This window comes from Delphinapterus leucas, chromosome 14 (assembly GCF_059928025.1).
Source record: "Delphinapterus leucas isolate spDelLeu-1000000601 "Yukka" chromosome 14, BTC_Dleu_Yukka2, whole genome shotgun sequence".
Classification (NCBI taxonomy): Eukaryota; Metazoa; Chordata; class Mammalia; order Artiodactyla; family Monodontidae; genus Delphinapterus; species Delphinapterus leucas.
The window spans coordinates 74,592,178-74,616,990 of record NC_143142.1 but is presented as its reverse complement, the minus strand read 5'-3'; positions in this window follow the sequence as shown (position 1 = coordinate 74,616,990).

Genomic DNA, 24,813 nt, shown 5'->3' with positions numbered 1-24,813 from the left:
AGATGATGGCCCAGTCAAAAGTAGCCTCTTACCCTGTACCCTCATTTTCATAGTTGTAACAACGGACCATGAAGTGACCAAAAGTTTCAGAATGATCCTAAGTAACAGTGATATTGAGCATTACCGTATTATTTCTGATTTTAGTAAATACACAGTGTTTGGGGCTTCCGTGGTGGCGCAGTGGTTGAGAATCTGCCTGCCGATGCAGGGGACACGGGTTCGAGCCCTGGTCCGGGAAGATCCCGCATGCCGCGGATCAGCTGGGCCCGTGAGCCACAACTACTGAGCCTGCGCATCGGGAGCCTGTGCTCCGCAACAAGAGAGGCCGCGATAGTGAGAGGCCCGCACACCGCGATGAAGAGTGGCCCCCCCACTTGCCGCAACTGGAGAAAGCCCTCGCACAGAAACGGAGACCCAACACAGCCAAATAAATTAATTAATTAAATAAATTTTTAAAAACCCACAGTGTTTGAGTGTGAAGCCTCATTGTAGTCTAGATGGATCTGTGTAGTGATGTGAAGAAGAAAATCTGTTACAAGAAAGTTCATTAGAGTTAATGAGACCATTATAAGCACCTGCAAAAATCACATGACTTCTCTCTTATTTCAGCCACAGGTGTGAAATATTAACAGACTTCCAAAAATCAAACCTCTTCGTGTTCCCAGGTAAATACTTCTTGGTCGTGGTGGCTTACTCTTTTAATACATTCATTTTATTTTAACTTTTCATTTTGAAATAATTATAGAGTCACAGGCAGTTGCAAAGACAGTACAAAGTGGTCCCAAATTCCTTTCACCCAGTTTCCCTCAATGGTTACAGTTTATGTTAACTATAAAACAGTATCAAAATCAGAAAGATTGACCTTGTTACAATAGGCAATGTGTAGTTTTCTCTCTCTCTTTTGTTACTTTCACAGTATTCTTTTGGTGATTTTTTTTATTGTGGTAAAATATAACCTAACAAAAAATTATCCTTTTAACTGTGTTTAATTGTACAGTTCAGTGGTGTTAAGTACCTTCATAATGTTGTATAACCATCACTACTATCCATTTCCCATACTTTTTCATCATGCCTAACAGAAGCTCTGTACCCATTAAAGAATAACTCCCATTTCTCCTTCCCTGCTGCCCCTGGTAACCATTGTTCTACTTTCTGCCTCAGTGAATTTGCCTATTCTAGGTCTTTTAATGTGTTCTTGATTTCAATTTACAGTTTTGCATGAATGTCCCTATTTGTATAGTTTGATCATTTTGGTGCTTTACCAGCTACTCTGTGTAGCTGAGAGCGTCACAAATACACACATTGGGGAAAAGAAGATGTTGGTCAAAGCGCTACAAACTTCCAGTTATAAAGATGAAAAACATCCTGGGAATCTAATGTACAGCATGGTGACTATAATTAACAATACCATATTATATACTTGAAAGTTGCCAAGAGAATAGATTTTAAATGCTCTCACCGCCACCACATAATGGTAATTATGTGAGGTGACGGATATGTTAATCTTATTGTGATAATCATTCACAATAGAAAAGTGTATCAAATCACCAGGTTGCACACCTTAAACTTACACAATGTTATATTGTCAATTATATTTCAATAAAGCTGGGGACAAAAAGGTAGAAGCAGTTGAAGGCCCAAACCAAGCCACTGACTTTATTTCCTCCTCCCATGGAAGATACAGACCCCTCCCTTCTCAATCAGGAAGCCCATATTACATTGATCGATATTAGACCTTTTTGAAACAGGCAAAAGGAAGAAATGTCGCGTTCCCTTTTATAGACTTGGAATCAAATGTAAGACTGCTTAGCTTTACAGAGGAAGTGACTGTTCTCTTAGCCAGCCCTGGAAATGGTTTAAAGATAAGACATCACATTACATACAAACAAATAGTATATAATAAAGGATAGTTTATTTAATTGACTCTGTTATCTTTATCAGGAATCATTAGTGCCTTGATTGTTTGGAAGATTTCATAAAATAATCTGTGCTTTTCTTTATTCTTTGCTTAGGCAATATTCTTTCTAGCCTTTTTATGACTCCTAATGAGGATAGTAAGTTATAACATGAGACTAGATTTTCCAAAATGTGTTCCAATAGATGTTGTGGGGAGGAAAAAAGAAATTTTCTGTGGCCAAATACATTGGGGACAAATTGGATTAAACTAATTTAAACGAGTTTTTTTGCTACATGATTTCTCAAACCTTTAATGTGCCATGTGTAGTATGAATCTCCTGGCCATGTAGCATGTAGTGTTTCCAAAACTAATTTTTCTGTAGAATTCCTTTTTCGGGGCCAACTTATAAGCAAGGTGCCAACAGAACACACTTTAAGGAGATCAAAATTAAGAAGAAAAGAAGCAACAAAGGCATATTCTGTAATTTGTTGAACATCAGTGGGCTTGAGTAGGTTGACAGACTTCAGCTGTAACCTACGTCAATCTGGTATATTAAGGAATGTGTTAGTTTTCAAATACAGTAGATGATTAGGGCATACTGCCAACAGAGAGCTGGCAGCGCTGTCAGTGATTAGTAATGAAGTAAAGAACGAGCCTGTGCATTCGTCATACGGATGCAAAACCATTTGGAGTTTTCTTAGGAGTATAATAAAGCTGCATTATTGCTTAGAACTTGTGAAAAGATTTAAAACAGAAGAAGTTGTCTTGGACCTCAGTAAAAGGACTCGAGGAGCGATATCACCAATAAGTGAAGTAAAAATTTTGTATTAAGAGAATAATTGTGCTGTCACGCGAAAAACAGTCCTTGAAGATATACATGTGTGTGTATGGATATATATCCACAGACAGTTGACCCTTGAACAACAGGGGTTTGAACTGCATGAGTCCACTTACACGGTGCGGAACCACAGATACAGAGGGCCGACCATAAAGTTATATGCAGGTTGTCGATTGCATGGAGGGTCGGCTCCCCTAATGTCTGTGTTGTTCAGGGGTCAAATGGATGTAGAGAAAGAGAGAGAGACTGATTTTTAAGGCACTGGCTCACGTAATGGTGGAGGCTGGCAAGTTCAAAATCTGCAGGACAGGCCAGCAGACCAGAGATCCAGGGAAGAGTTGATGTTGCAACTTGAGTCTGAAGGCAGAGTGTAAGCAGAATTTTCTCTTCCTGGGGGAGGTCAGTCTTTCTTCTCTTACGGTCTTCAATGGATTGGATGAGGCCCACCTCATTGTGGAAGGTCATCTGCTTTACTCAAAGTCTGTTGATTCAAATTCTCATCTCGTCTAAAAAATACTTTGACAACAATATCTAGACTAATGTTTGACCAAATATCAGGGTATTGTGACCTACCGAGTTGACACATAAAACTAACCATTACAGTGACCTATGATATAAACTATCAAAATTACGTAAGCTTAAAATTATCTGTGTCAACTTCATGTTGGGTCCCTAAAATATCTTAAAACTTAATAAATCCATCAGCAAAAATATTCTGTGAATCAGCCAACTCTTCTCTTGAAGTCATTTAGACCAGGGGGTAACCAAAAATGGCCCGTGGCCTTGTTTTTGTATAGCCTGGGAACTAAGAATGGTTTTTGCATTTTTAAATCATTGGGAAAAAATCAAAAGTAGAATAATATTTCATGGCTCATGAAAATATCATGAATTTCAAATTTCAGTGTCCATCACTAAAGTCTTATTGGAACTCGGTTCCTTCACTTATGAATTGTCTATGGCTGTTTTGTACTATGCTGACAAAGTTAAGTAGTCGTAACAAACACCATATGGCTCCCAAGGCCTAAAATATTTACCATGTGACCCTTTAAACAGAAAACCCTGTTAACCCCTGTTGTAAACAAACAACTAAGAGAAAGAAATTTTAATATGTTACTGGATTGAACTGGCATCCGATTACAGGCTGAAGAAGACATGTGGAAGATGAGGAGGTATAATGGGTTATTTGCAACAGCAAAGGATGATCTACCTTCTGTAGAATAGTTAAGCCCCAAATAATGACTTTAATGATATGAATTCTATGCTTTTTCTTTGGGTAGAGCAGGAAGGACAGTTTCCCTCAGTTAGCAACTGGTATATATCCTCCATTTTCGTGATCCATTCATCTGTTGATGGACACTTAGGTTCTTTCCATACCTTGGCCTTTGTGAACGCTGCTGCAGTTTTCATGGGAGTGCAGATATCTCTTTGATATCCTATTTTCATTTCCTTTGGAAATATACCCAGCCTTCCTGGCCACCTGAAATAGCAGTTTCCTCACAAGTCAAGCAAAACCCTCTCTTGGGCAGGGTCTCCTAGACTCAGAGCCACAGGTCTATCAGATTTCCAGCCACCATAGTGGCTAATCTAATCACACTAACTTAATTCTTTCTGGAGTTGGGACACAAAGGTTGTTTGCCTTTCTGGGTCTCTTAAAAGTGCCAGGTAGAATGCATTTGTTAAAATGAATTCATATTTATTTTGCTTTGAGCAATTTGGGACCACTGAGATAATTTGGAGTTCTAAAGTTTAGAATCCCTTTCTACAAACTTTTAAGTATTTGGATACCCCAGAAAGAATGATTCCCTTGTCATATCTCTTAGAGCTAACAATGAATAGTTTGAAAGGGCCAGAGATGAATATTCAAATAAATAAGAGCATTTTTCGAATTCTAGCCTCTATTGGTTTCACATGGCAATAGCACCCATCTGATGTGGCCATCCCGGAGGGAGCTGAGTCACAGACGGGCTGCCTCACAAACAGATGACTAACACACCAGGCACTGGTACCCACAAAAGGGGGGTGGGTAGCGGAGTTGAGAGGGAGGAAAAGAGGGGGGAGGGGCACTCAGAGCCCAAGCAGGCAACCTTAAGATTATTGCCAACTGACACGTCTAGGGAGTCTTTTTGGATCGGCCCTTTTGCCACCATTTCACTGGACCTGGAAACCAGCACGATCCCAGGCTGTTTGTTCTACCTGAGTGTTAAATGGGGTCTCTGGCCACACTTGCATGTGGTATCAGGAAATACTGACCAGGATTAAATTACAGGGCTCCTTTTCCTCTACTACAGAGAGTAGAGATTCAAGTTCAAGGTCTCATTTATGACCTTTGATGAGTCCTTTAGTGGGTGGTCTCAGTTTTCTCATCTGTGAACTGGAAACAATAAGGAGATGGATGGCAGTCTTAGCATATTCAGCTCTTTGCATGACACCTTCAGAGGCACCTGGACAAATTGAACTGTGCTGAGGAGAGCTGGCCAGGATGATGAGGGGGATGGAAATCCATACATTTTTGAAGAAAACGGGCATGGGCAACCTGAATACAAAAACACTTCGGAGGGCAAGATAATTGTCTTTATTCTAAGAACTCTTATGTGGAAAAGATAGTAAGTTCAAAAACTTGGGCCAAGGTGGGCCAAAGGGTGGAAGTGACAAGATTCATATCAAGGAATATTTTTTTCAGTAGTCAGAGGTATTTTTTAAATGGTATGCTCTGCTTGTGTGATGGTGAATTTCTTTTTACTAGAGGAATCTAAATAGAGGATGAACAACCACTTATAAGTGCCTTTGGGCTTCAAATGGCAGAAGCAATTGGAACACAGTAAAGCTGTCTTCAACTTGGAAATTCTAATTCTCTATACCTGTCCTGATTATTTTATTAAGAAATGAACTAATGGATGAGAAAAAACATTGGAAAGACTTAGATGTATGGATGTCAGAGATGTCACAGATACAGTGATGACAACAGGGGTAGCAAGAGGGCCTTTCAAAGCTCGTGTTCCTATATGGTGCCGGCATGCCGTCAAAGGTGAGTGGCTAAAAGTACACTCTGTTCAGTGAGAGGAAGAGAGCTGAAGCTTTTAACCACAAGAAGGAAATGGTTTCAACTTTTCCTTGATCTCCACCCATTTGTATTTGATGGATTTGTTGGATGAAGAAATGGAAGGTTAAGATGGGATTAGGGGAAGGAAAGAACAACTAACATTCATTCAAATCAACGACTAGTGTTAGAGCTGCCCTATAAAGAGAGAGGAACTGTGGCTCTTGTCTTTGCCCTCTTGCCCCATGGTGAGCAGTCATGGGACTCACCAATATGTCCCACAGAGGGTGACAGTGAAGGGTGTCTGCATGATGGGGAAGAAAGCTGCAGACCCACTCTGTCTGAGCAACTCACACTTAGAATTTCCTGCTCAGTGTCAATGAAATGGAGACCAAGAAGTCATCCTACAGAAGGTTCGGTGCATGACAATGCTTAGACTATATTAACTCTTGGGTATGCAGCCTTGCGCATGTTAGTTTTCAAGTAAATGTCATGCATTTTATACACAGGGTATAAAATATTAGCACACACTTTAGTGCTGGAAGTATTTTTTGTTTTATCAGATTTATTCACCGTTAAGTAAGCTGTGTGTCACCAACCTTGTCCTGCAAACAGTTCCCATTTACGACAGAATGGTGAGCACATTCAGAATCACTCAGTGGGGGCATTCTTGAGGAAACTGACATCTCATTTATAGTAAATCCAATTTTTCTTCTACTTTAATAGCTCAGACTGCCCCTCCTTAACGGTCAGCTGGATAACTGCACTTGTTTGGATTACCTAGAAGAGTGTATCCTTCTTGGCGAGGCACCCGGAGTTGGCGGTGGCCTCAATGAAATCTTCAACAGGTTTTTATCGTGATGATGATTAAGGGTGGGACCTAATGTTCTGCCTAACCACTTGTGTATGAGGCCAAACTATTAAATATGATTTCCGAGAACTCCTTAGAGGCAACAACTTTAAACAGAGTAGGAAGGAAAGGAGCCCCCGAGATATATAAAGAACTCTGTTCTGCTCAGGAAATAATGACCATCAACTGCAGAAATCCAAGAAAAAGCCTCAAGACTGAACCAGAGATGAACAAAAAGAGTTGATAATGAGGCAAAGGGTTAAAGCAGGCTTCATTAGTATTTTCCAAATGAGGCTATACATGGGCAGGAAGTGGTTTAAGACTGTTCAGGAACCCGAATCTATGAAAAATCAGAGTGAGGAAATAGGGAATATTCATTTAAAATAAAGTAAATCATGAAAAGGGAATTCTTTTTTTTTATTCATAAATTTATTTATTTATGGCTGCATTGGGTCTTCGTTGCTGTGCACAGGCTTTCTCTAGTTGCGGCGAGCGGGGGCTACTCTTCTGCGGTGTGCAGGCTTCTCATTGCTGTGGCTTCTCTTGTTGCAGAGCATGGGCTCTAGGGCACTTGGGCTTCAGCCGCCGTGGCTCGCAGGCTCTAGAGCGCAGGCTCAGTAGTTGTGGCACATGGGCTTAGTTGCTCTACGGCACGTGGCATCTTCCCGGACCAGGGCTCGAACCCGTGTCCCCTGCGGTAGCAGGCAGATTCTCAACCACTGCGCCACCAGGGAAGCCCTGAAAAGGGAATTCTAATCCCTCTCTTCTGTGACCACTTGGAGTCCTCCTCCCTAGGAGTAGACATAAATACTACATTATCTAATAGAGTGTGTGAGGGATGGAGAGGCAGATGAGAACAGAAAATGTACTGTAAAGTGCTTCCCAATGGCATAGAGATACACTTTATCATCCACTTGTGTGAGGCCTGAGGCTAAAGTGAGGGGTGGGCGTACAGAGTTTACACCATCCCTAAAGCAGTCTGCCTGTGACATGGGACAGCCTTGGAAGCTTTTAGCTCCCAGTTGGTCTCCCAGTGGAAAATAGCTCCCCGAGGTCACCCAAGGAGGACTCTCCGGAAACTGCCTTAGTTCACAGGCTAAGTCCACTCCAGCTCCCCTCCCTTCAGGAGCAGCTCATCCTGTAGCTCACCCCCACTCCTCTTCCCCAGGAGGAAAAGAAATGCAAGCGCTCCAAGCTGAAGTTAGGACATGGTGAGTAATATAGAGACGGACTGGGAATGAGTGAAATCCCATAGAATTTTTCTGTCTCAAGACTTTTCTCCTCCCGTGAGCTGGCGAGGCAATTCTCTGATGTCATGACTGCAAACACCCAGCATTTGATACTCCAGAAGGGAAGCAATGGGGAAGGTGGAGCATGGAAATCAGGAGTCCAGCCAAAACATCCCAAAGTGAGAAAGAGTCCCTGCCTGCCCTCAATCACTCTGAGGAGCCAGTGGTTATCAACACCTTGGGAAGCCCTAGCAGCTTCCATCCCAGAGGTCCTGGCAATAATCTCCTTGGTAAATCCAGGGCTAGTCAACAGTTCAGAGAGTGCTTGCTCCAAGTCGCTGGGCTAGGCCATGCAGAATACACAGCTACGAAAAACGACATCTCAAGGCTATAAGTGTTAAGTAAGAAGGATGATACAGGGGTCTGTGAGTTTTCAGAGCGGGAGAAAACCAATGACAAACTCTTGAGTATCCGTCCTTCCATTTCAGGCTAAGTGGGTGCTCCAGTGACCCCTAGCTTTGACCTTGTCCCAAAGGCTTAAGGTAGGGACACAAGCCCAGTCTACATTATGGAAACCAGGATTGTGTTATGACAATGGCAGTGACTAACTAAAGGAGCGGGGAATCAGCCAAGCGAGCACATTCTATTTACTGATTCTTTTTTTTTTTTTTTTTTTTTTTTTTTTTTTTGCGGTACGCGGGCCTCTCACTGCTGTGGCCTCTCCCCTTGAGGAGCACAGGCTCCAGACGCACAGGCCCAGCGGCCATGGCTCACGGGCCCAGCCGCTCTAAGGCATGTGGGATCTTCCCGGACCGGGGCACGAACCCGTGTCCCCTGCATCGGCAGGCGGACTCTCGGCCACTGCGCCACCGGCAGGCGGACTCTCAGCCACTGTGCCACCAGGGAGGCCCCATTTACTGATTCTTAAATGGGTCACCTACCTTTTTTTTTTTTTTCTATGAATCTATTAATGTTTTCAGGACCATAGAAGCAATTGAGCAATGGAAAAGACAACTGTAATTTATTACCTAACTCTCTGCCTAAGTTCTGGGCTAGGATGGGAGAAAAGAAAATATAGATTTTGGGGGGAACTTTATGATCTAATTTGGAACTTATGATCTAGTTTGGAACATCAGATGAATGTACAAAATGACTTGATTCTTGGGGAGTGAGGTGGGGATGTGTCAGTGTCAGAGGTTGAAGAAGTGAGACGGGTTAGTGAGCCTGTAATGACACAGAGAAGAAGGGCTTGGGTTAGACATACGAGGTTGGGTTGCATTTGGGGCCTGGGTGTCTGGCAAGGGCAAAGGCAGAGAATTTTTGGGTGTGGAGTGATCCACCTAACAAGAATAGAAGATTTGGTAGTGAGGAGTAATCAGAAAAAGAGATGGGAAGTACAGGAGTAAGGGCATGGTTTTGAAGTCAGGTTTGAATCCCAGCTCTATTTCACTGTAGCTGTGTGACCTTGAGCAAGTTAGTTAACCTACGAATCTCAGTTTCCTCATCTGTAAGATGGAGCTGTATACTTCATCAGGTTTTAAGGATTAAAAGAGACAACTCCATACCTGGACTTATAAGGTTTAAACAAACACTAGCTCTTACACTTTTTTAGTCTCTATGAGCGTAGGGACTATCTGTCCTATCTGTCATTGTTTTCTAACACAGCGCATAGTAAACTGTCAATACATGGTTCTGAATAAATAAATGAGTGAATGAACAGAAGACATGAAAGAGCAAAGTAGCCTAAGTGAGCATACCCATAAGGTCACCAGGAGTACCAACTTTCTTTAAATCAATTGCCACATTTATTTAGATAGAATTTCCTCCTTTGGAGTATTTCCTCCTTGGGTCATGGGAAAAGCAAACACACAAAACACAGAGAACCTGATATCTCATTGATGGCATTAAAAAGAGGATTATCCAGGGCTTCCCTGGTGGCACAGTGGTTGAGAGTCCGCCTGCCGACGCAGGGGACACGGGTTCGTGTCCCGGTCCGGGAAGATCCCACATGTCGCGGAGCGGCTGGGCCCGTGAGCCATGGCCGCTGAGCCTGTGCGTCCGGAGCCTGTGCTCCGCAACGGGAGAGGCCGCAACAGTGAGACGCCCGCGTACCGCAAAAAAAAAAAAAAGGATTATCCAAAGGAATAATGTATGGTGACATTATCATGTGCAAATAAATCCAATTATTTATTTGTAAAATTTCAATGAGTGTTCAGGTTTCTCTACAGCAAAGCAACAAATATCTCTGTCCATTATATAAAACCCTAGCTCATTTGTTCAGGTGCACAATAGAGAGAGCTATGGCACAATTTGAAGAACAGTATTTCTTCAACTGATAAATGATGTGTATGCAATTACGATTAGCCACAATAGCCAAAAAAAAAAAAAATCTGATATTCAATTTAGCAGGTTAGTTTATTGTAATATAAATTAATTGGAATTTTAAATCTGACTCTGCATGCACCTGGAATATTGTATGTTGTGTCTGACTGAAAGAGATAAACGGATTTGGCTGGGAGGCCAAGAGAGGAAGGTTAATAATATTACCATCACACTCACTGAGCGCTTGCTTCCGACGTGTGATATCTCATAATCCTCACAGTTGCAGGGATTAGGGCAGGTAATCTTGGAGGTCCATTTTGGAATTCTGTCTCCCACAAGCCCTCAATATGATCCATGTGTCTTATTCATATCTCCCAATGTGCCTTCATATCTCCCAGCATCCTTCACAGAGAATCCTCTTCTAAGAGTAAGTTCATTTTGCTTGCATTGTTCAGACAATTGCTTAGCTCAGTTCTCTTCTTTATTTGGCCTGCACGCACATAGCTAAAGTCTGTTTAACTCAAGTGAATCTTTAAAATATGTCCCAGACCCAGTGTTAAGAGAATTGAAATCACAATAACACGGCAAATTCTTGCTATTTTACCTGATCTCATTGTTAATTACAAAATTATGCAGAATGAGTCTTCGAACTTACAATGATGTCAGCTTACATCCCGTCTACTGCTGTTCCATGGGCCCAAAACTCTTTCAATAGATACAAATTGGAATTGGAATTGGAAAAACTTTTGGCCTTTGTGTAGCCGGTTTTCCAGAGAAGTATTTTTCACTGACACGGTGGAAATCTAGACAGGCTTCTCCCTCAGGATCATCATAAGAGTGTGGAAATATCAATCAGCCCTAAATACAGTCCAAGATTTTATGTTTTCTGGTTTTTACAAACTGTCAGTTTTGATTCTCACTGAGCAACAAGCAGTTTCGTTCTTTATTGGAATAAACAGGACGAGTAACAATTCCTTCTTTCCAAGTGCTGGATCTTTCCATTCATTTAAACTAAAAAAATATTTCTGGTATGCCTATAAGAGGCAAGAATGTAGGATGCAGAGTATGCATTAGAAAGGATTTGCAATGCCTCCCTCAGGTCATTTCCCTGAGGTGATCAGACTATCTGTGTTTTGTTTTCTATTTAAATCTTCCGCAAACACAAATTGGATACAAATTCTCTTGTGGTGGAATTGGAAGATACCTTAAGAAATGAATAAATTAAGAATTGACATTCCTGACTAAATCTTCATTTTAAAGCAAACAAACCTAGCATCATGTCTCTGAGCAAAGAGCTTACATATAATGAGCCTGGATACCGGGCCCCCCCCCCCCTCCGCCCCGCTCTGAAGCCTGAGGCTCTGCAATGGGGTCAAGGGACTGTGGGTAGAGGATGTTCTGTAGGTAGATGATGATGGTAGAGAATCAGTCCCTGACACTCAGGATGGGGCTGTGAGCACAGCTGAGGCCATAAGCTTAGGTCTTTTCCTCATCTGATTGAAGGGCACATCTCATTCCCTTCTGTCAAGAGCACCATGTTTTAAAGGTTCCATTTGAGGCTCCCTTGCTCTAAACTGGAGAACAATCACAAAGGAAGGGATTTTTTTTTCCTCTTTTTACACTACAGGAGGCTTTCCTTCCAGCATATCCTAGAACCAATATCCTAGAGCCTCTGAGTAGAAATAGATTTTTTCCACCATTTTTTCTGTACATGTTATGGAAATTCTTTAGCCTGATCACAGATCTTCACATTCCAGCCAGTATATTCAATTGATGCGTTGGTGGTTTTAGAAATCAGTCCTGATCACCCATCATAATTCCCCGGGATTTCTTTCTTGTTTTATTCAGCGACTTAGTGAGATTACTATGTGGAGTCCTCCTCTTCTCTATCTTAAAAAGAACAGTCTTCTTGTGGCATAATTTTCTTAAATCTGTTCAGTTTCCAGTGACAAATCCATGAATTTTTTTCTCCTTACTCCCTTATTGGTCTAAATCCATCTCTTGATGGGCCTCCAAGGAGAACAGAAGGATTCACTCCATTGGCTTTGAGCGTGTTTTGCTGCCTTGTGTAAAAATCTTTGGAGGCAAATTGCTTGAAGCATGAGTCAGATTTTATTATAAGAAACTCCCCAATACTGCCCAATTCCTTTGTTGTCACAAACAAACTATTACAAAGCTTAAAGGATGTTTTAGCTGAAAGGGGTCACAGACCCTATTGAGTCCAGCCTTCTCATTTTGCAGACAAGGGAACTGAGATTCAGACAGTTTTAATGAATGAGCCTAAAGGGAAATTGCATAGAGACTGAAGATCTTGTACCAGAGCTCCCCATGTTAAAGTACAGTTCAATCTCATCTGAGTTCCCCTGAAAAGAGTATAATCATGAATACAAGCTCTGTTTTGATGTTAATTTTAACCACATGTCCCAGAGTCAGGTTTAGCACTTAACTGGCTCTTGCCTACATTCCTGCTAAAGCATATAAACTGCCAGGATATTAAATTTTGCTTCATCTTTTGTCTGATAGAAATGGAATCTTTGAGTAAGGTGGTATTTGAAATTCCTCATTTATAGTTAGAATTCCACTATTCCCTGTTCATTTTTATGAAGTGTTAAGCTGGTCATGCGGCCATACCCAAAAAAACAATGCCCAGGGTATTGCTTGTCCCATCAAGCTGCCTGTTAGTGTGCGTAAAGGGGAAATTTTAGCCTGACTTTGGAGTAGGCGCAGATGGGTTCAGAAAATCTACCTGTCAGGCCATTAACACATTTTTGGTTTTTCCCCCACTTATCAGTAACAATATATTTATGATGACCATAAGAATCAGAAGTTCCAGAGTTTGGGATTGTATTTAAGATCTTACTGTATTTTTATCACTGTCTGAATTATTATTAACCTAGTCTTTTAAAAAAAACGGCCAATGGTTTCCGTCATTTGACTTAACCAAACTGAATCCTAATTTTCTCTAAAACAGTGGTTTTCAATTAAGGGTAATTTGGCTACCCCTAAGGACATTCAGAAAAGCTTGGAGATGTTTTTTTTGGTTTTGCGGTACGCGGGCCTCTCACTGTTGTGGCCCCTCCCGTTGCGGAACACAGGCTCCGGACGCGCAGGCTCAGCGGCCATGGCTCACGGGCCCAGCCGCTCCGCGGCATGTGGGATCTTCCCGGACCGGGTCACGAACGGTTAGAGAAGTAATTACTAAATTAGAGAAGTAATTTAGAAGTAATTTTTGCCGATGTTGAGAGTTTGGAAAGTAGCAAAAAGTGTAAAAATCACTTGAAATGCCACCCCATAACAATTGTCTCTGTTAACATTTTTCTATGCACAGGATTTGTTATATTTATTTGGTATCAAATTATATCTGAATTTTTCATCCTTACTTTTCTCACCAAAATATACGTTAACTATTTCCTGTGTCATTAAACATGCTCTGCAAACAAAATGTTAATAGCAGTCAAAAATTCAAGCACAAGAAGCAAGAAGAACTACAATTCTGCAGCCTGGGAAACAAAAACCACATTCACTGAAAGACAGACAAGATGAAAAGGCAGAGGGCTATGTACCAGATGAAGGAACAAGATAAAACCCCAGAAAAACAACTAAATGAAGTGGAGATGGGCAACGTTCCAGAAAAAGAATTCAGAATAATGATAGTGAAGATGATCCAGGACCTCAGAAAAAGGATGGAGGCAAAGGTCGAGAAGATGCGAGAAATGCTTAACAAAGACCTAGAAGAATTAAAGAACAAACAAACAGAGATGAACAGTACAATAAGTGAAATGAAAAATACACTAGAAGGAATCAATAGCAGAATAACGGAGGCAGAAGAATGGATAAGTGACCTGGAAGACAGAACGGTGGAATTCACGGCTGTGGAACAGAATAAAGAAAAAAGAATGAAAAGAAATGAAGACAGCCGAAGAGACCTCTGGGACAACATTAAACACAACAACATTCGTTTTATAGGGGTCCCAGAAGGCGAAGACAGAGAGGAAGGACCCAAGAAAATATTTGAAGAGATTATAGCGGAAAACTTCCCTAACATGGGAAAGCAAATAGCCACCCAAGTCCAGGAAGGGCAGAGAGTCCCATACAGGATAAATCCAAGGAGAAAACACTGAGACACATAGTAATCAAACTGGCAAAAATTAAAGACAAAGAAAAATTATTGAAAGCAGCAAGGGAAAAACAACAAATAACATACAAGGGAACTCACATAAGGTTAACAGCTGATTTCTCAGCAGAAACTCTAAAAGCGAGAAGGGAGTGGCATAATATACTTAAAGTGATGAAAGGGAAGAAGATACAGCCAAGATTACTCTACCCGGCAAGGATCTCATTCAGATTTGATGGAGAAATCAAAAGCTTTACAGACAAGCAAAAGCTAAGAGAATTCAGCACCACCAAACCAGCTCTACAACAAATGCTAAAGGAACTTCTCTAAGTGAGAAATGCAAGAGAAGAAAAGGACCTACAAAAACAAACCCAAAACAATTAAGAAAATGGTCATAGGAACATACATATCAATAATTACCTTAAACATGAATGGATTAAATGCTCCAACCAAAAGACAGAGGCTTGCTGAATGGATACAAAAATAAGACCCATATATATGCTGTCTACAAGAGACCCAATTCAGACCTAGGGACACATACAAACTGAAAGTGAGGGGATGGAAAAAGATATTCCATGCAAATGGAAATCAAAAGATTTCATTTTGATTTTCATTTTGATTACTCCAGCTGGAGTAGCAATACTCATATCAGATAAAATAGACTTTAAAGTAAGGAATGTTACAAGAGACAAGGAAGGACACTACATAGTGATCAAGGGATCAATCCAAGAAGAAGATATAACAATTATAAACACCCCAGTACATAAGGCAACTGCTAACAGCTCTAAAAGAGGAAATCGACACAATAACAGTGGGGGACTTTAACACCTCATTTACACCAATGGACAGATCATCCAAACAGAAAATTAATAAGGAAACACAAGCTTTAAATGACACAATAGACCAGATAGATTTAACTGGTATTTACAGGACATTCCATCCAAAAACAGCAGATTATACTTTCTTCTCAAGTGTGCACGGAGCATTCTCCAGGATAGATCATATCTTGGTCACAAATCAAGCCTCAGTAAATTTAAGAGAATTGAAATCATATCAAGCACCTTTTCTGACCACAATGCTATGAGATTAGAAATGAATTACAGGGAAAAAAAAGTAAAAAACATAAACACATGGAGGCTAAACACTACGTTACTAAATAACCAAGAGATCACTGAAGAAATCAAAGAAGAAATAAAAAAATACCTAGAGACAAATGACAATGAAAACACGACGATCCAAAACCTATGGGATGCAGCAAAAGCAGTTCTAAGAGGGAAGTTTATAGCTATACAAGCCTACCTCAAGAAACAAGAAAAATCTCAAATAAACAATCTAACCTTACACCTAAAGGAACTAGAGAAAGAAGAACAAACAAAACCCAAAGTTAGCAGAAGGAAAGAAATCATCAAGATCAGAGCAGAAATAAATGAAATAGAAACAAAGAAAACAATAGCAAAGATCAATAAAACTAAAAGCTGGTTCTTTGAGAAGATAAACAAGATTGATAAACCATTAGCCAGACTCATCAAGGAAAAGAGGGAGAGGACTCAAATCAATAAAATTAGAAATGAAAAAGGAGAAGTTACAAGAGACACCGCAGAAATACAAAGCATCCTAAGAGACTACTACAAGCAACTCTATGCTAATAAAGTGGACAACCTGGAAGAAATGGACAAATTCTTAGACAGGTATAACCTTCCAAGACCGAACCAGGAAGAAATAGAAAATGTGAACAGACCAATCACAAGTAATGAAATTGAAACTGTGATTAAAACTCTTCCAACAAACCAAAGTCCAGGACCAGATGGCTTCACAGGTGAATTCTATCAAACATTTAGAGAAGAGCTAACACCCATCCTTCTCAAACTCTTCCAAAAAACTGCAGAGGAAGAAACACTCCCAAACTCATTCTATGAGACCACCATCACCCTGATACCAAAACCAGACAAAGATACTACAAAAAAGAACATTACAGACCAATATCACTGATGAATATAGATACAAAAGTCCTCAACAAAATACTAGCAAGCAGAATCCAATGACACATTAAAAGGATCGTACAGAATGATCAAGTGGGATTTATGCAAGGATTGCAAGGATTCTTCAATATACACAAATCAATCAATGTGATACACCATATGAACAAACTGAAGAATCAAAACCATATGATCATCTCAATAGATGCAGAAAAAGCTTTTGACAAAATTCAACACCCATTTATGATAAAAAGTCTCCAGAAAGTGGGCATAGAGGGAACCCACCTCAATACAATAAAGGCCATATATGACAAACCCACAGCAAACATCATTCTCAATGGTGAAAAACTGAAAGCATTTCCTCTAAGATCAGGAACAAGACAAGGATGTCCACTCTCACCGCTATTATTCAACATAGTTTTGGAAGTCCTATCCACGGCAATCAGAGAAGAAAAAGAAATAAAAGGAATACAAATTGGAAAAGAAGAAGTAAAACTGTCACTGTTTGCAGATGACATCATACTATACATAGAGAATCCTATAGATGCCACCAGAAAACTATTAGAGCTAATCAATGAATTTGGTAAAGTAGCAGGATACAAAATTAATGCACAGAAATCTCTTGCATTCCTATACACTAATGATGAAAGATCTGAAAGAGAAATTAAGGAAACACTCCCATTTACCATTACAACAAAAAGAATAAAATACCTAGGAATAAACCTACCTAGGGAGACAAAAGACCTGTATGCAGAAAACTATAAGACACTGATGAAAGAAATTAAAGATGACACCAACAGATGGAGAGATATATCATGTTCTTGGATTGGAAGAATCAATATTGTGAAAATGACTCTACTACCCAAAGCAATCTACAGATTCAATGCAATCCCTATGAAACTACCAATGGCATTTTTTACAGAACTAGAACAGAAAATCTTAAAATTTGTATGGAGACAAAGAAGACCCCGAATAGCCAAAGCAGTCTTGAGGGGAAAAAAAGGAGCTGGAGGAATCAGACTCCTTGACTTCAGACTCTACTACAAAGCTATAGTAATCAAGACAATATGGTACTGGCACAAAAACAGAAATATAGATCAATGGAACAGGATAGAAAGCCCAGAGATAAACCCACGCACATATGGTCACCTTATCTTTGATAAAGGAGGCAAGAATATACAGTGGAGAAAAGACAGCCTCTTCAATAAGTGGTGCTGGGAAAACTGAACAGCTACATGTAAAAGAATGATATTAGAACACTCTCTAACACCATACACAAAAATAAACTCAAAATGGATTAGAGAACTAAATGTAAAACCGGGCACTATAAAACTCTTAGAGGAAAACATAAGGAAGAACATTCTTTGACATAAATTACAGCAAGATCTTTTTTGATCCATCTCCTAGAGTAATGGAAATAAAAACAAAAATAAACAAATGGGACCTAATGAAACTTAAAAGCTTTTGCACAGCAAAGGAAACCATAAACAAGATGAAAAGACAACCCTCAGAATGGGAGAAAATATTTGCAAGCAAATCAAGGGACAAAGGATTAATCTCCAAAATATATAAACAGCTCATGCAGCTCAATATTAAAAAAAAACCCAATCCAAAAATGTGCAGAACACCTAAATAGACATTTCTCCAAAGTAGACATACAGATGGCCAAGAGGCACATGAAAAGCTGCTCAACATCACTAATTGTTAGAGAAATGCAAATCAAAACTACAATGAGGTATCACCTCACACCGGTTAGAATGGGCATCATCAGAAAATCAACAAACAACACATGCTGGAGAGGGTGTGGAGAAAAGGGGACCCTCTTGCACTGTTGGTGGGAATGTAAACTGATACAGCCACTAGGGAGAACAGTATGGAGGTCCCTTAAAAACCTAAAAATAGAATTACCACATAACCCAGCAATCCCACTACTGGGCACATACTCAGAGAAAACCATAATTCAAAAAGACACATGCACCCCAGTGTTCATTGCAGCAGTATTTACAATAGCCAGGTCACGGAAGCAACCTAAATGCCCATCGACAGATGAATGGATAAAGAAGATGTGGTGCATATATACAATGGAATATTACTCAGCCATAAAAAGGAACGAAATTGGGTCATTTGTAAAGACATGGATGGATCTAGAGACTGTCATACAGAGTGAAGTAAGTCAGAAAGAGAAAAACAAATATCATATATTAACACATATATGTGGAACCTAGAAAATGGTACAGATGAACCGGTTTGCAGAGAAGAAATTGAGACACAGAAGTAGAGAAAAAACATATGGACACCGAGCAGGGAAAGCGGCAGGGTGTTGGGGGTGGTGGTGTGATGAACTGGGCAACTGGGAATGACATGTATACACTGATGTGTATAAAATGGATTACTAATAAGAACCTGCTGTATAAAAAAATAAATAAAATTAAATTAAAAAAAATTCAAGCACATAGAGGTCCTCTATCCAATCACTTATTTACCTTATTTTTATCTTCATCTGTGGATACTCTTAAGATAGTGCTTTCTGCACTAGTTATAGAGCACATCTTTGAAAAACAAATACAAAAGGAGTGTACCCCTAATATTGTCACATTCTGGTTTTATACAACTTTCACTAGTTGACATAGTGATTGAAACAACTCAACCATTTCTCGCAAGGATAACCAGGACAGGAGCCAAACTTCACCAGTGCCAACAAGAGTGACAATAATTCTTTAAATGTTCATACCTGGCTTATTCTCCTGGAACCAATAGTAACATATGCTTTCCTGCTGATACTGTCTAGTGATTTTTTCCTAAGGACTGACAGTATGATATGTATTCCATGTGGTGATTGTGTAACTAGACAAAGACACATTAAGGCTTTAAATCACAGAATTTTGACAGTTTACAATTTGAATTACTTTTCATTAGAAGCACTTGTAGGGCTGCATGTGGAGTCCTGGGAGCCATGTGAGCCCTCTGGTTGACCACTTAGCAGTGGCAATACTTGCACATGGGTGAGGCTTGAAGTGTTAGCAGATGCAAATGGTTTAAGGATTAAGTTTTTTTTTTTTTTTTTTTTTTGCGGTACGCGGGCCTGTCACTGTTGCGGCCTCTCCCCTTGCGGAGCACAGGCTCCAGACGCGCAGGCTCAGCGGCCATGGCTCATGGGCCCAGCCGCTCCGTGGCATGTGGGATCTTCCCGGACCGGGGCACGAACCCGTGTCCCCTGCATCGGCAGGTGGACTCTCAACCACTGCGCCACCGGGGAAGCCCAAGGATTAAGTTTTAAATGTTTACCTAACTATCCCTTTATACACTACAAATCGACATCTAATGTTAAAAGAGATGTACAGACCAGGTGTGTTCGTTTTCTAGGGCTGCCTTAACAAAGTACCACAAACTGGGTGTCTTAAAACAACAGAAATTTATTGTCTCATAGTTCTGGGGGCCAGAAGTCCAAAATCAAATTGTCGGCAGGGCCGTGTTCACGGTGAAAACCGTAGGGAAGAGTACTCCTTGCCTCTTCTGGCTTTTGGTGTTTTCCAGCAATCCTTGGCATTCCTTGGCTTGTAGATGCATCACTACAATTACTGCCTCTGTCATATGTCACACAGCCATCTTTTCTTGTATGGCTTTTCTCCTCTTTATAAGGACAGCAGTCATATAGGATTAAGGGCCCATCTTACTCCAGTATGACTTCATCTTAACTAATTAAATCCGCAATGACCCTATTTCCAAGTAAGGTCACATCAGAGGTACTGGGGTTAGGATTTCAACATTCTTTTTTTTTTGGCCACATTGCGTGGTATGTGGGATCTTAGTTCCATGACCACAGATTGAACCCATGCTCCCTGCAGTGGAAGCATGGAATCTTAACCACTGGACCGCCAGGGAAGTCCCCTCAACATATTTTTTGAAGGACACAGGAAAATGGAAAGTTAAAGCCCTGAGTAAGTGAAATACCCCATATGAATATCTGTTCCTATTGCTTAGCTGGAAACAATGAATACATAATAAAAACATGTTTCTGCAATTGTGGGATGGATTTAATGAATAGAATAATGGATTTGTAGAGACATGGATGGATCTAGAGACTGTCATACAGAGTGAAGTAAGTCAGAAAGAGAAAAACAAATATCGTATATTAACGCATATATGTGGAACCTAGAAAAGTGGTAGAGATGAACCGGTTTTCAGGCCAGAAATAGAGACACAGACGTAGAGAAAAAATGTATGGACACCAAGGGGGGAAAGTGGAGGGGTGGTGGTGGTGGTGTGATGAATTGGGAGATTGGGATTGACATGTATACACTAATATGTATAAAATAGATAACTAATAAGAACCTGCTGTATACATTTTTTTTGATTAAAAATAAAAAGAATAGTGGGAAGTTCCCCTTTGGGCACTTACCAACATATGTTCTGCTTAAATTCTAGACTTCAAGAGTATCATATGAGCATTCTAGAAGCATAGCATTTCTACGTATAACGGTCATAATTTTAGCAAGGAAACCTCCTGAGTTAACTACTGTTTTCTGGGAATTTCCCAGATTTCTCTGGATTTCAATATGAGTGATATGACCCAGTAACATTACTGTGTGATATAGGAGGATATGGCTGGAAAGAACAAATTTTTCTAATTCCTCACATGGTCCGCAATTTGGCTAATTGAGTCCGTCTCTGTTGCAGATGAGCCAAAGTAGAAGACAGTTCCCAGAATGCACCTTGATTAGAAAAGCCTGCCCCAGTATATTCCAGCTGCAGGCCAACTGGCAATGTCTTGAATCACTAAGGAGAGCACTGCAATGTGGTTTTCCTCATACTTGCTCTCCTCGTCATTCTTGATAAGTCATTATTGGCCACTAGGATCTTTCAGAAAGCACTTATATAAACCCCAAAACTCACTGATTTATTCATTGTCATGTAATAAATCAATTAGGTACAGACATTGTCTGTAACCAACATGCCTTATTCAACCAATTGTGCTTATAGAATATCCGTAGCTGTATGAAGAATTTGTAGCATGTAAAACAAGCCTGCTGGTGGAATGATTTATAGAATACTCCTAGAATAAGTTCAACTAAGATACTTACAAAGGTTAAGATAATTTTTCTTTACTTTAGAACTGATGAGGGATAGCAGAATGACATCTTGTATTGATTATATGCCACTTAGTAGAATTTAAAGCACTATCTAAATGTTATTCATTGCCCCTGTCCTTGGGGTAGGCACATCAATTTATAGGAGGGAAATCTGAGACAGAGATAGCTAAGTGACTTTCTTCTGATCCTAAGTGTTAGATAAAATCAGTATGTTTATTTATGATTTCGAGAGTCACTAAGTGCATGCTCACAGGAACATGTACACAGTATGTGTACTGAGTACATTTTATATGCCCAGTACTCTCTCCTGTGTAGGACTTTCATGTATTATCTAACCTCCCTGTATCCTTTGTAATGAGAATTGTCATCATCTCTACTTTAAAGATGAGCAAGCTGGGGTCTAGACAGCTTAAGTAACTTGACTATGGCCCCAAGCTTGTAAGGTACAGTGTGGCTAGGAACCCATGGGGTACCTCCAAAACCTATCCTCTTCCTAAGACTGGTTTATTCCCATTCCTTTAAATAACATCCTTAGGTTTTCTCCTCTGCCTCTTTTGAAGACATCCTGTAGCTGTGTTTCCAGCTGATGCCCATTCCAGAATATATCATTGATTTAAGGATGAGCTTAGTCCTGTGAGCAGTAAAGTTTAGGATCCAAGATGCAAAACGCAGTACCGCATCTGGTCAGAGCCATCATCCTTGTCATTGTCTTTGTCGGACTGCCCGTCATGTCCCTGCACAAGGTCAGCATGCACTGCCATAGAGGCCCAGACAAGTGTGTGTGAGGGGCCGTCATCTCTTTGCCCCAGGAGGCCAAGACTCTTCTAAATTGCACGCAGGTTGGAGGTGTCAGGAGTGGCAAGTGCCTCCCTTGCATTCCTTCCAACTCACGTGAGCTGTTATTCTTCCCGTGGAAAGCAACCACTGGATGGTTTAGTATGAGAATGAGGATTACGTGAGATTATAAATAACACTCCCTTCACCTCCCCCCCGCCCCCCAGGAGCATATTCCAGGAAGACGTTTTGGGAGGCTAGAGGAAGATGAATAAGTAGAAACAACCTTGGCCATCTGTGACTGTGTCTAAAACATGAGTTCTGAGGTTAGAGCACTGTGATTTCAATCTGCAACCACGTGCTGCTGTGAGGACCACCACTTCTCTCTGACTTGTTCCTAAAATGTATGATTTATGTACAGAAACACTTCCCCCCAAAGCAAAATAAACCCAGACAAAATATAACCAAACAGCTGACTCTCATGATTGAATTATATGAGGCATCAGAAAACCGTTTGGATGGCATTCCTTGATGGGGAACACAAGCGATGGGAAAGAATAGTTTACTAACTCCATCACTGTGAAATTTCTTTTACAAGTTTTTTCCTAATGTTTCATTGGGGGAAATGACAAAGCTGTTTCCATTCAGTCTCATTGGCTTGTTGGCCCTGGAGAATGGAGGAAGGCGCTGTTCCTTTTTGATACTCGTAAAATATTTGTCACTATCATCCTTAAATGTGAGGCCATAGCCTCACGACTGCCTGCAAGGGGGCGGCAAGGGGGTTCAGAGCGAAGCACAGAGACGCCTCCTTCCCCACCCCATCCCCACGGTGTCTGCCCTCCATTGCCTCTGGCAGACCTCACCATGATTACAGTAACCTCCCAGCAGGGACCCGGCCACCTCCAACAATCACATCTCATTAAACAGTAACTTCCAACCTCCTCTCCCTCTCGGCCTCCGAGCTGAACTGTGCCAATAGGGAAAGCTTCTGATGGAATTTTCATTCAATTTCCTTTCCCTCCTCCAGAGAGGGAAGGGCTGGTGACGTGGCTAAGCAGTGAAGAACTTCAGGAACTGTAATCTAAAGGGTCTAGAAACCCACAACCATCCGTTAATTAGACGAATAATAATTGACCAAGCCATGAGCATTGACCCAGATTCACAGAGAGGGAAATGGAATTCCAAGCCCATGTCTCATCCTTAACACCAGCTGCAGAGACCGCTTAGGACCCTCATCTCCAGATGCCTCTGCTTCAGCCCTCAGCCCACCCAGCGAGGCAGCTCAGCCCCTGCTGGGGTGGGTGTCAGTTTTCTGTCTACTTTCCATTTCTATTTCTGGGGCACCTACACATTCAGTCATTCCTCTGCTACTTGTGCTTTTCCTCAGGAAAGCCAGCTACAGCTGGAAGTCCTCAGAAGCTGGGTTGATAGAAAAGAACCAGAAAATCAAATAACAGAGGGCCCAGCAAGGTTTCTGACCTACCCTGTAGCCCCCAGCCCAGCTGAGGGGCAAGTGAATGTGGTCGGGGTGAGACAGGCTGACCTGGACACCGGACACCAGCTCTCAGGTTTGGAACCCAGAGCAGCTGACCCTCCTCACCATGGTGATGATGATAAAACTTTGCAAATGACATCATAAGTGACATGTGAAACGGAGATACTCAAGTCCCTTCCTTCAAGGTGGAATCATTTAACAAATAGGAGATGTTCATCCCACGTGAAGAACGCGACGATATGCGAAATAAATCTTTTCTTTATTCAACAGTCATTTGTTAGGAATGTATTATGCACGAGGCCGAAGTGAAATATTCAGAGATTTACACATTTCCTTGTCTTAAATCCTAAACCAGGGCTCGAGGCTCTAGGCAAATCCTAAGTGGCCCTGAATTATTTTCTTGCCAATAATGTAGCAACATGTCCTCCTTTTGTTTGCACGTCCATCCCTCACCCCCCACTCCCTGCCCCCAACCCCGGGTGCCTGAGGTTTCTCTGACTGTGATAACAGTTGCAGGCGTACACTTCTGTTTGCTTGCCAAGGTCCCTCTTGACTCTTTATGAGTTTTCAGGTGGCTGCCTGGAATTACGCACAGTCTGTGGCCACGGAGCTCAGCAGAGCCGTTGGCTCACACGGGGACCGCTCCTAGAACCTTAAATAAATCACCCAACTTGGCCAACTGCTCATAAATGGCAAGAACATGCCGCAGGACACAGTGCGGAATGAACTTCAGAGTCACTTCCTCTTTCTTTAAGGGACCCCCAGGCCTTGTTTGCAGGCAAAGCCCAAGCTGTCTGGCCTGATGACTCAGGCCATTAAGGGAGATCAGTCCAGTCTGTGAAATAATGGTAACAGACCCAAATGAGGTTTCGGTGGGGAGGGCGGCCTGGATAGACGCCTCATGCAAAACAGCCTTTGTAGATAAGAGCCAGAGCCAGTCCTTAGTGGCTAAGCATGTGCTCTCCCAGACCAGACAGGCAGTGTCAGATTCCAGGTCCCACCACTTACTGATCCAGAGACCTTGGTGGCATGACTGGCCTTTCCATGCCTCAGTTTTCCTCATCTATAAATTGGGGATGATCATATCTACCTGGCAGGCTTGCTGGGGAACTGGATGACATCACCTCAGAAAATCACTTAGAACAGCTCTTGGGATATAATGAACAGTCGATAAAGGATTGTCAGGGCTGT